The sequence below is a fragment of the Humulus lupulus genome, chromosome 3 (genome assembly GCF_963169125.1).
Source record: "Humulus lupulus chromosome 3, drHumLupu1.1, whole genome shotgun sequence".
In the NCBI taxonomy this organism is placed as follows: domain Eukaryota; kingdom Viridiplantae; phylum Streptophyta; class Magnoliopsida; order Rosales; family Cannabaceae; genus Humulus; species Humulus lupulus.
This window is the reverse complement of record NC_084795.1, coordinates 132700661-132713491: the sequence shown is the minus strand read 5'-3', so window position 1 is coordinate 132713491 and position 12831 is coordinate 132700661.

Genomic DNA, 12831 nt, shown 5'->3' with positions numbered 1-12831 from the left:
CGGCCCTACGGGCATAAATTAAAACAATTACAAAAATAAGGGGACGCAGCCCCAAGACAAAATTTCCCCGAGATCAGATTCAAGAAGGAGGAGTCTTCTTGGCCTTCTCAGCATCGGCAGCGCTGGACCCCTCAGGACGAATAGCATGACTATCCTCCTGAGCACCTTCGGAGGCGGCCTCCCGAGCATCCTCTTCCGCCTCAAGCCGAGCATTCCACTTATCTAGAAGCTTCGCCTCAAGAGGACCTAAGAAGCTGGTATCCAGGTCTTCGTTGTTGGCCCACATTCTGTACATGGCTAAGTCAACCGCTTGGTCCTTCTTCTCCTTATATTCAGCAAGGAGACGAGCTCTCTCGCCCTCAATTATGTCAAAGGTAGCGGCCTGGTCTTCTTTGAGCTTTTTGTTAGCCTCTTGGAGCCGAGCGTTCTCCTTCTCAAGCTCCGCGAGCCTGGCATTCTCTTTCTCGAGCTCCGCGAGCCTAGTATTCAGCTTCTCAAGCTCGGACGCTTTGGCCTTAAGCTCCTCAGCCCCTGCCTCAAGCTTTTCATTCGCCGCCTTCAGGTCATCACTCGCCTTGAGTTGAAGATCCTTCGCCTCCTGAGCATAAGACTTGCTCGAGTGGATCTCGTTATTCAACCTATAGTTGAGCTGGGCAGTAAAGGCAAGAGACTAGAAAAAAAAATCGTCATTAACACCAAGACTGTATGAATAAAACTAAAAAGTAGAAGAAAACTCACCGCGGCAGCGAGCACGATGCTCTTCTCATAAAGGGCAGTGCAGTCTCGAGCATTGTTCAGGTATTGCCATTGAGGAGCTTCGAGACTGCTGAAGCTCTAGCCGACTCGGGACATGACATCTGAGCACAACATAGACCCATGGGATCCAGCCACGTTGTCAATTACATACTCATCGACGTGAGTAAAAACTGACAGCTTCTGAGCTCGAGAAGCAGAAGGCTTTCTAGGAGCTGGACCAAGGGATGGCTGGACCGCTACAGGAAGCTGGGGCTCGGCCGTAGTGGAGGCACCAACCTGCGAGGTCAGCGCCACTGCAGAGGCACCGACCTGTGAAGTAGGCGCCGCTGTGGGAGCACCAACCTGGGAAGTCGTTGCCGCGACGGAACTCATAACAGGCGGAGCAGGAGGAGTTTTTTCGGACCTCCTAGGGACTTTGGTGGGCCGATCCACCTTTCGCGACCCCGCCCTGGGACGCTTGCTCCTCTTGGCACCACCACTTTCGATGATGTTGTCAAGGTCGGAATCCATCTTGTCTGCACAAGTCACGACACAAGGTGAATCATAACAAAAAGAGGGAATAGTATATAAAGTCTTCAGTATCTCACAGATATATGAAGCAATGATAGAAGAAACCTAACTGAAACTCTCCCTCGAGCTCGAGCTCGGGGACCATGAAATTCCCCCATCTTCAGAAGAGGCGGGGGGAGTACCTTCCCTATAGGTGGACATCAACCTCGAAAGGTCCCTATAATCATTGGTCCCATATTGGACAGCTATCCCGTCCCACACCTCGTTCAGACTGTACATGGTGTGATACTTCGCGAGCCAACTACCAAACCTATGAACTCGGTCGTTTACCCAAGTCCATATGTAGAAGTGGTCTCTATCATCCGGGCATAAAAATAACCTATCCGGTTGATGTTTTAATAAGGTGGGGGACCACATTCTCGAGCTAAGGATGACTTTACCTTCTTCATCCGAGTCTGAGCTCGAGGCTTCATCGTTAGCCTCATTCCCAGATGGCGGCTCCTTCGGCGAGCTAGAGGTGGGGGCCTCACCTCTCTCCTCGGAGGGAGGATGCATGTGGGCAAAGGCACCTGCTCCCAATGATCATACTTGTTATTGGACCAGTCTGAGGTAGACTGGCCATCTCCCAAAAGCCCGCAAGCTCGAAGCTTACTCTCATGTAAGAGGTACGAGAGAGACCTCCAGCCGTAAGGGAGTTGGAGCAGAGTCTCTCTATGCTCCTTCATGGCGTCGTCAGGTGTAGGGTGGTGAAAATTGGCTGGAAAATAAGACACATTGCAACTAAGTACGAACCTACAAATAAGAGCCCGAGCACAGAGATAAAGAAGGTTGGAATACTTACGAATCCGCCTGAATGATTAGCATCGAGACGGGGACAGGCCATCTGTCCAGAAGAAGGCTTTTTTGAAGTCAGGCAGATGATTAGGAAGGTCCTCAAACATCTTCTTCTCCTTGGGGTAGCTCGAAAGATAGTAAAAGTCGTCTCCTCCCTGAGCTCGGGAGGGTTTGCTTTTCAGACAGAAGAGGTATAAAATCTCTTTTGGAGAAGGTCCTTCCCACTTCAGCTCGAGGTATAGCGACCTCAGGGTAGACAGAACCCTGTAAGAACTGGTGTTGAGCTGGAATGGAGCCAGCCCAACAAAGTCTGTGAAGTCCTTGAAGAATGACTTCAAAGGCAATAACGCTCCTACCTTCATATGCTCTTGGCTCCAGGCCGCATATCTCAGCTTGGGATTTCCATCCCCTGGGGCGCGGCAGCTTCGCTCACTGGGGGTAGGAGCTCGACACCTTAGGGTACTTGACAGCCTAAGGCCATGGAAAGCCAGGATGTTAGTTATCTGGCCTAGTGAGGTGATCGAGCTCCAGTAGTGCTCGGACTCGAAGAACTCCCTCCTCGGTTGCGAGGTAGATGGCTCCCCCATGAGCGAGAATTGAAGCTCTCCCGGGCTGTACGCAATGGTCACCTTTAATTTAGGGTCGAGGGGAATCGGCCTGGGACCAGAATCAGGTTCTGGATAAAGAGCCTCCCGAAGGTTCTCCTTTTCTTTTCTATGACCTCGTCAATTTGGCAGCGATAATGAGATCGTACTCGCGAATTCGACGTTGATTCCGAGCAAATAGCGACTCCGGGCTCGGGGTTTTTGGCGAGTAAGGGATTGCCAGCAACGACCCCCACCGTCTTTCCAAATTCTGTGACATCTAGCGAGAAAGAAAAAATGGTGAGGGCCATGCATGCAAGGGTTCAAGAATTACGAGCTTGATAGGATGACCTCGGAGAATGCTTAAGAATGCAACGAGCTCGAAACTAAGACTCCAATTGAGAGTCAGAACGTGTATTCCACGAGAAAAAGGAGGAGAGTGGACAAAATTTTTTGAAAATCCCGAAAATCAGGGGAAAAAAGAGTGGCGGTTATCGAGAAAAGGTAATCTTGGGTATCATGCGTTCTTTGAAACAAAGGTTTTATACCCGATATCTTGGTGTGCAAGATATGTCCTTTAAAATTTTGAAACCCAGAAAAAAGAGACCTTGTTCTACACAAAAACTGGATTTGAAACCAGAGATTTAAACCTAGTATGGGAACGTAAACGTAGAAGCCTATCGATCAAAAATTTCCTAGCATATCATACTAAGGAAATATATCAGTGCACTCCCAGAAATTACAAGAACAATATGGACAGAAACTGGCATAAGAGAAAATAAAAATTGGACAATTACACAATAATGGCGATTGTAGAGAGGTCGTCGACTGAAGGAGAGGCTGCAGATATGCGCCCACGGTCTCGAACAAACTGGCGGTCCTCTGTTTCTTCGGTTAAGAAAACATGCACAAGCAAGAAATTCTCAGGGATAGTCTGTGGTTTTGCTCTTTTCTTTCTTCTGATGAGTGAAAAATAAAAGGAAAATGATGAGTGGGGTTTTATATATATATATGGAAAAAGGGGATTAATCTGAGCCATTGAACAAAACCCTTGCAAAATCCAACGGATAGGGATTACTGATATGATGGTACCATAAAGGTGGCAGACGAATGATCGTGGGCAGATTTCCAAGGTACTCGAGTACCCTGAATAGGCAATACACAACTAACGCGTGTCCATTTTCAAGTATGTGACGGTACAGTTCTCGAAGAAAGTAGTTCAAAAGTTTCCTTCTCACAGGATTCGAACAAATACTTTTGAGGGGGCATGATGTTACACCCAGATTTCGAGCCATGGGAATTGTGACCTCGAATGATGGGTTCATAATGAATGAACTCATAAAGTCTGGAATCTGTCTGAGATCTAAGCATCGAGCCTGTGAAGCAGAGACGACTTCGGAGATGATAGCCTCGAAATCCTCACAAGCTCGAAAGATATACCTCGAAGTGCACCTGTTCTCGGGATGGCCTCGAATCAGAACACCGAGCCTGACGCGCGTATGAGCTCGAAGTCATACAGCCTCGGGAAGATGCTATAGCTCGAAACTCAATAAGAAACCTGGGTGAATGGGGCCTTGGTGATATAGGATAATAACTCTGAATATCCTAGTGAATCACTAATAACAAGACGCGGTCTACATTTATTACTATAAATCCCCTACAATCAAGGGATATTATTTGTTCAGTTATACGCCCCCTGATCTTCAGGGGACGTTTCCTTGTATATCGGATTGCAGGCATTTAATGCCATTTAATTTATTTGCATATACAGAATAACTTCCTAAAATATGTGGGATAGTATTCTGAAATCTTCTCTATAAATAGAGAGGTCATGCACCATTGTAAGGGATCGATTTTTTGTGATCTTGAGAGAAAACTCTGGAAAATTCATCCTTGAAGAATTTTAAGAGGTCATCTTAAGTTAAATAACAAAGACTCGTCGACTAGGCAGATTTAACTGCTGAACCACGTAAAAATCTCGTTTGTATTATCGTATTTTTTATTGGCCATTACTGATTATTGTTTTCGTGCTCTTCTTTCACTGTTGACGAAAAATGGCATCAACAGCTGAATATTTAAACACAAAATTGCACATTTTAAGCTTAATTTGAATTGAGTAAACATCCTTGACTAAGTCCTCTAACGTTTTCAAAGCTGCGGACAGACCCTAGGATATTCAAATATTACTCTTAATAAACTTATTCCTCAAAAATACTTAATTATCATTAAACATACACATGACAAGTGTTACTTTCTTATTGGATCTATCTAAACCTTATAATATAATAAATATCACCACCAATATCAGTCATTAATATTCTTAAACTATAGGTTAAACTTAGAAAATCTACAAGTGTTACTATGAGTGTCCAAATAATTCCCGGTCTGAACCAAAATCCACAGTCATAAAAATACTACTACTATTACTATTATTACTACTATCTAACTAGCTAAGTAAAGTTCTTGGACTCTACAGAAATGTAGTTAAAATGAACCTGAAAGGGGTGCCTTAGAATGTTTCAAATCCTAGTGTCGACAATAGGTGTGCTAAATCTTAAATACGGTCTCCGACCAGTGTCTGCCTGCAACTACGACGTCTAAGGAGTCGAAGTCAATGCAAAAGGCAATGGACCAATGCTTTGAATACTTTGTTAGATCGAATAAGAACCTGAAAGTGGTACCTTAGAGTTGAGAAAAGAATGGACTAAAGCTAAGATAAATTGAGTAAAGGTACTACAAGACATAAGCGCATCCCGGGGCCTTAGTGTCAGACATATAAGTACACAAAAACTCAAAATATACACAAAGGAGCTAAACCTAAGCTTGGAGCATGTAGCCACAAACGCGAAATGAAACCTCATAAAATTAGATGTGATAAAAGTTAGAATGCTAATGGTCACTCAAATACTTAAAAGAGGTAAGCGTAAAGCTGCCTAACACCTAAACTTAGTCAAGCTACAAAGATATCAGCCTACGCTACATGAGCCTGAGAGCATCGTGAATCCTCAGTGCCAAAATTTTGTGTGTAAAAATCATGAGAAATAATTGAATAAGTTAAAAGAAATATATATTACATCATAATTAAAATACAGAGGACTAGGGAGTGCAAGCAGTGTCAAGTTTGAACTCCAAAGGCCCAAAGACCTATAAACAAAAAATACATATACAAAAATGGATTAAAATATTGTGGAGGAAGCACATCGCCACTAGTGAGAGCATCTGAGGACCCAGGGGTAGCTCAGTAGCCATGACAATGACATTTTCGGGACCAGAAGGTCCAAGAGTAGTCAAGACACTGTTTTCTCGAGCCTCCTCCATCTTCAGCCTCGATCTTCAGGCACTCTTCAAGAAGACGTCAGACATAGGCTTCGTCATCTCCTAGTTAGCTTAGGTCCAAATCTGGGTTGCAGAGCCACACATTAAAAATAGCATCCATGCTGATTCAGTTGGACTTCTCTCGATATTTTGTGACCTCTACTAGCTCTCTTCGATTACTTGGGCACTTGGGCGTCGATCCTTGTGTTTAGAGCTATCTCTTGGTGGATGAGATCCGATTTATATTTTCCAAGGACATAATTCTAGTTCGGCCTTGGTAAGCTCATTCTTGGAAGCCTCACAAAGAGCCTTCTCCTCATTATTGGCAATCTTTTCCCAGGCCAGGGCCATTTGCTTCTCAGCCGCCTTCCAACGAGCTTTCTTGTTGTCTTGCGCGCGTTTTTCTTTGGCAAGAGACTGGGCCAGTTTCTTTGCCTCCTCAGGAGGAAGAACGCCATCACCGTTTTGTTTTGCTAGTTTCCCTTCAGTCTTGTTCAACAAGTCCGCATAGCTCTGAAGCTCCTCATGAAGACGTTTGGTGTCCCACATCAACCCCTTCATAGTCTCAGTTTGTTGGATAGTGAGGAGGGCAATCTACAATAAGTATGAGCAAATAAAGTCAATAAGAAGGGTAATAAAGTTAGAAACCAAAGTACAGTAGAGGTCGATGATGACTTACCAGAAATGATGTCACCAATTGACGTTGGGAGAGGTGGGCATGTTGGTATTGAAAGTGTAAATCAGAGATACGCAACATAGTGAGTTTTAAAATTTTATTAATACTAGCTAGTATCATACATAAATAGATATATTAAATCACATACAAATATATTAGAAATTACATCTTGAAGCCTATCAAGTATCCAAGAATATTTTTTAATAAATGAACGATCTTCCAATCAAGATTATGAATGCTCACACCTTGATCTTCCAGACAACCATCAAACACACACGAACGTGTGTGGACACATAGGATTCAAAATGTTGTTATAGGACTCTCTAGATGTACTGAACACATGAGATTTAGAGAGGTTTGATAGAGAGAATATGTATTGAATAGTTTTTCATGTTTAGAAAAAACTATTGCTTTCTGTTTTAGAGAGAGAGTCTGACAGTCTATGAAAACCACATCTTAAAAAATATCGCTTCTTTTCAGGTTTACAAAGATAATTAACTAATTTAATTAATCTGTATTTTATTTAAATTAAAACCGATCAGTTAAAAAAAGAATAATTGAATATATATAATTAAATAAACATATTATTTGAAATTAAAAGCTCAAATCCCATGGATAGGAAATATCCATGTGTGGCGCCACTCACTGTGCAATACAGTGAGTGGCATGAGACACATTAGGGTTTTCCCTAATTTTCTCATTTGTTTATTAAATTAATATTTAAGACAATATATTTATTCCAAAATAAATATCAGTTAATTAACTTTATCTTAAAATTAACTTTATCTTAAAATATCAGTTTTAAATAAATAAATAAATATCCTATTATAAATTAGATAATTATTAATCTCTCTTTATATTAATCCAAACATGATTAATATTCATTTTAACCTATATTTTTTCAAAATAAAAACTATATAGATAAATAATTAATTAATTCATAATTAATCAATTACTCATAACTATCACATAATTATTTCCTTGCCCTCTAAAATTAATTCATTTCCTATTAAGTTCTTCTCTCTACAAATCTTTTTTTTTTTGACATCCTTAACCTTGACACTGTAGGACAGAGGTGATATGGGGACCATGGACCTATAATACGAAGTTCCAATAAATCAGATTATTAATGAAACTCTTTAATCTAATAATCTTAATTATTAATTTCATGATTACTCCACTATAAATATGGAATTGCACTCTAAGTATTTATTGAATTATATTTACAGAGTTTTCTCTTGTAACCCACTAATATAATCAATAAATGTAGTTTTGTCCTCCATTTATTGGTTTGTTAATTAGAGTTGGTCAAAGTTACCATTTTAACCTTCTAATAACCTTTTGATCCTTAAGAACCATTAATTCACTAGCGAATAAGTAATATATAATCAAATTATAGATTTGAGCTCAATAACTATTCAATTCAAGAATTAACCCTTAAGTGAACTAATCTTCGATCCGTGAGAAAAGTATGGATTCCATTATTGTAAATCATGTTCCCAGCCATTCATGATATTGAATCTCCAAAACAAAAGTCATTAGCCTTATTATACTATGTAACCTTAACGAGTGAATTAAAAGATCCAATAAACACATTTAGGAGTTCATGAATACTCAAGATTTAGACAGATCTACAAATGATAATCTATTATGATAAGAATTAAATCTTTAGGTCAAACGACAAGTTTATAAAGATATTTAATTCTTGTCGGTCCTGTCATATATAATATTTATTATATACAAAACCTTTACTAAGATGTATATCCATATTAGTAATCTGAATCTAGATCACTTGCATCCTATATGCTTAGTAAATCGCACTATTAACCATTCAGTAAAGATTCCTTACTTTAATATGTTACTGACTATTTATTCATTATATATGATCTTAATTCTCTCGTACTAATAAAAGATCATATTCTCATTAATGAGTAAGGAATTTTCTTGATGTTATTATATAAATAATTCAAAAAATAATTATAATAATCAAATATAATAAAATACTACTTTTATTTAAATCAATAAAATGTCTTTACATTCTTTTAGGGCATTAATCCTAATAGGGCAATGTTCTGCTCCCTTAACTGGGCCCATTGCCGAGGAGGTATACTCCTTATAATGTCTCCCACTATCGCTAACAACCTAGTTGGCAGGGGGGAACCTCCTCCCCAAGCTTCTAAAGGTATTCCTTGAAGCCAGTGTGGGCTGAGGAGGTAGCGCTCGGTGCCCCCGTCTGGGGGCCAAGTCTCAGCGAGGACTCCAGGGAAGGTGTTTACTCCTCTGCAATGACCTCGCCGCACTATGCTGCCCTTTCAAAGGCATCCTAGGCCACAAGAAGCTTTCCTATTTCTTCCAAACGCAATTGAGGAGGGGTGTCTACATCCTTATGAGGCCCCACCTTTGAGACTGACCTCGTTGTCGAGGTCGAAACTAGTTAGTTTGGTGGCCCAAGCAACCATAGGAGCGTCAGAAGTTGTAACTCTCACTTTATTTTGGGCCCATGAGGTCTCGCTGGCTTGCTTCCTTTTATGGGCCTCTAGAATCACCTTCTTCTTGTCAACGGTCAAGCGATCATAGTTCATTTGGCCTGAAACACAATAAAAAGCATAGATTATTCGAATGAGGACAGAACAAAGGAAAAGCAAAATTGGAAAACAGTCTAAATGGGGGATCGTCATCACACCATCGGGAACCTTCATGGCATCAATAAGTAAACTCAAGTCTAGGCCCACGTTGGTGCTATACTCGTCGAATCCTCGGGCTCGCATGGCCACAAGTTGGTCAACAGCAGTTGTTCCTACGAGATACCTAGGATGGTGGTGATGAACAACCTCATCGACACGATCAAGATAGTCGGTATATTGCTCCCACAACCAAAGATGGTAGGCTTACCCATATCGACGTAAGGAAAGTGTAAAAGAAGAATGACCCGGACTGTGACCCATATCAACAGTCTGGGGAACAAAGATAGAAATCTCCTCACCTTGGTTTTCAGCTTCGAGTTGCCTCAAGGTACGAAGGTCATCATTTTATTAACAAGGCTTTACTTGATTTGGGTGCTAGTGTGAATTTATTTCCTTATTCTGTTTATAAGCAACTTGGTCTTGGTGAACTAAAACCTACTTCTATAACTCTTCAATTAGTCGATCGTTCCATGAAAATTCCTAGAGGCATTATAGAGGATGTTTTAATCAAAATTGATAAATTTTACTTTCCTGTTGACTTCATTGTTCTTGATACTCAACCTGTGGAAAATGTTCATGCTCAAATTCCTATCATTTTAGGTAGACCATTCTTAGGTACATCTAATGCGATCATTAATTGTCGTAATGGTATTTTGAAGTTATCTGTTGGAAATATGAATGTTGAATTGAATGTATTTAATGTTGCTAAATTTGTTGAGTGTGAGGAAGTGCATGAAGTTAACATGATAGATAGTATTTTTGAAGATGATGGAAATGACTTACTTGACTTTTTTGAAAAATACTTTGGTATGAACTTGCATGGTGATGATTCTAATGATGTTGTGAATTCTTTGCTAGAGTCTATACCCTTAAATGAAACCAAAGTTGAACCTTTTTCACCCTATGATCACGTTCAATCAATTTCCGAGTCTCCAAAGTTAGACCTTAACCCTTTGCAAGAAAATTTAAAATATGCTTTTCTAGGAAATTCTGAAACCTTACCTGTTATCATAGCATCCGCCTTAGATAAAGAACAAGAAGATAAATTTTTAGATGTCCTTACAAAACATGAAAACATAAATATGCCATAGGTTGGACCATTGGAGACATTAAAGGAATTAGCCCATCCATATGTATGCATAGAATCTATCTAGAAGAGACTGCTAAAACCTCTCGAGAATGTCAAAGAAGGCTAAATCCAAATATGAAAGAAGTAGTGAGAAGAGGTCATAAAATTATTAGACATAGGTATCATTTACCCTATTTATGATAGTTAATGGGTTAGTTCAGTTCAAGTTGTGCCTAAAAAGTCTAGGATCACAGTTGTTGAAAACGAGAAAAATGAATTAGTCCCTACTAGAGTACAAATGGGGTGGAGAGTGTGCATAGACTATAGAAAGATGAATAATGTTACTAGAAAAGACCATTTTCCATTACCCTTTATTGATCAAATGCTTGAACGTTTAGTTCGCCATGCATATTATTGCTTTCTTGATGGGTATTTGGGATATAACCAAATCCCCATTGCCCCAATAGATCAAGAAAAGACTACATTTATATGCCCTTTCGGGACTTTTTCCTATCGTCGCATGCCTTTTGGATTATGCAATGCACCTGCAACTTTTCGAAGGTGTACGATTTCAATTTTTTCTGATATGGTTGAAAGATTTCTTGAAGTGTTTATGGATGATTTTTCTGTGTTTGGTTCCTCATTTGATGACTGTTTGCACCATCTTTCACTTGTTTTAATTCGTTGAAAAGAGAAAAACCTTGTGCTTAACTTACAAAAATGTCATTTTATGGTTAAAAAAGGAATTGTTTTAGGTCATGTAATCTCATCCGAGGGAATAGAAGTTGATAAAGCCAAAGTTGATCTTATTTCAAAACTTCCCTCACCTAAGACTGTGAAAGAAATTTGATCATTCTTAGGTCATGCCGGCTTTTATAGAAGATATATAAAAGACTTAAGCAAAATTTCTCGGCCTTTATGCCATTTACTTGGACAAGAAAATGCTTTTGTCTTTAATAATGATTGCCATATTGCCTTTGAGAAATTGAAAAATTTGTTGACTACTGCACCCATTATTCGACCCCCTGATTGGAAAATACCTTTGAAATAATGTGTGATGCTTCTGATTATGCTATAAGTGTTGTCTTAGGATAAAGACTTGAAAAAATACCTCATGTAATTTACTATGCTAGCAATTCCTTGAATGATTCACAATTAAATTATTCCACAACCGAAAAAGAATTGCTTACTGTTGTTTTTGCGTTGGAGAAATTTAGATCTTATTTGTTACGGTCTAAACTTATTGTTTATTATGATCATGTTGCATTAAAATATCTCTTATCGAAAAAAGATGCTAAGTCTCGTTTGATCCGTTGGATCCTGATTTTACATGAATTCGACTTAGAAATACGTTATAAAAAGGGATCTAAAAATGTTGTTACCGATCATTTATCTAGACTAGTTGTTGAAACTATACATGATTCCACTTCTATCACTGAAATTTTCCTGGTGAACAATTGATGCATGTTTCTTCTTTGCCTTGGTACGCTGATATTGTGAATTATTTGGTCACTAAAGAAATACCATCTCATTGGTCTAAGCATGATAAATTTAAATTTTATTCTGAGGTGAAAAAATTTATCTGGGATGATCCGTACTTGTTTAAATACTGCCCTGATCAAATAATTTGAAGATGCATTCCAAATTGTGACCAATCTAAAATTATATCTTTTTGTCATGACCATGCATGTGGAGGACATTTTAGTGGTAAGAAAACAGCTGCTAAAGTTTTACAATATGATTTTTATTGGCCTACTATCTTTCGTGACACTTATGTTTGTTGTAAAGCTTGTGAACATTGCCAAAAGTTAGGAAGTTTAACTAGACGAAACATGATGCCTTTGAATCCTATTCTTATAATTGACATATTTGATGTTTAGGGCATTGATTTTATGGGACCATTTCCTAACTCTTTTTGTATTCTTTATATTCTTGTTGGAGTTGATTATGTGTCTAAATGGGTTGAAGCTATTGCATGCCACACTAATGACCACAAAGTTGTGCTTCGGTTTTTGAAAGAAAATATATTTTTCCGTTTTGGTTCACCACGTGCTATCATTAGTGATAATGGTACACACTTTTGTAATAACTCATTTGAATATTTGATGAAAGAATATGGCATTACACATAAAGTCTCAACACCATATCACCCACAAACTAGTGGTCAAGTTGAAGTGTCTAATAGGGATGTTAAACACATTTTAAAAAAAAAAATTGTGAATCCAACTAGGAAAGATTGGTCCTTAAGACTCCCTGATGCATTATGGGCGTATCGTACCGCGTACAAAATGCCCATTGGCATGTCACCCTACAGACTTGTGTATGGGAAGGCGTGCCACTTACCTGTTGAATTAGAACATAGAGTCTTTTGGGCTATTAAGCAGTTAAATTTTTCTTTAGACA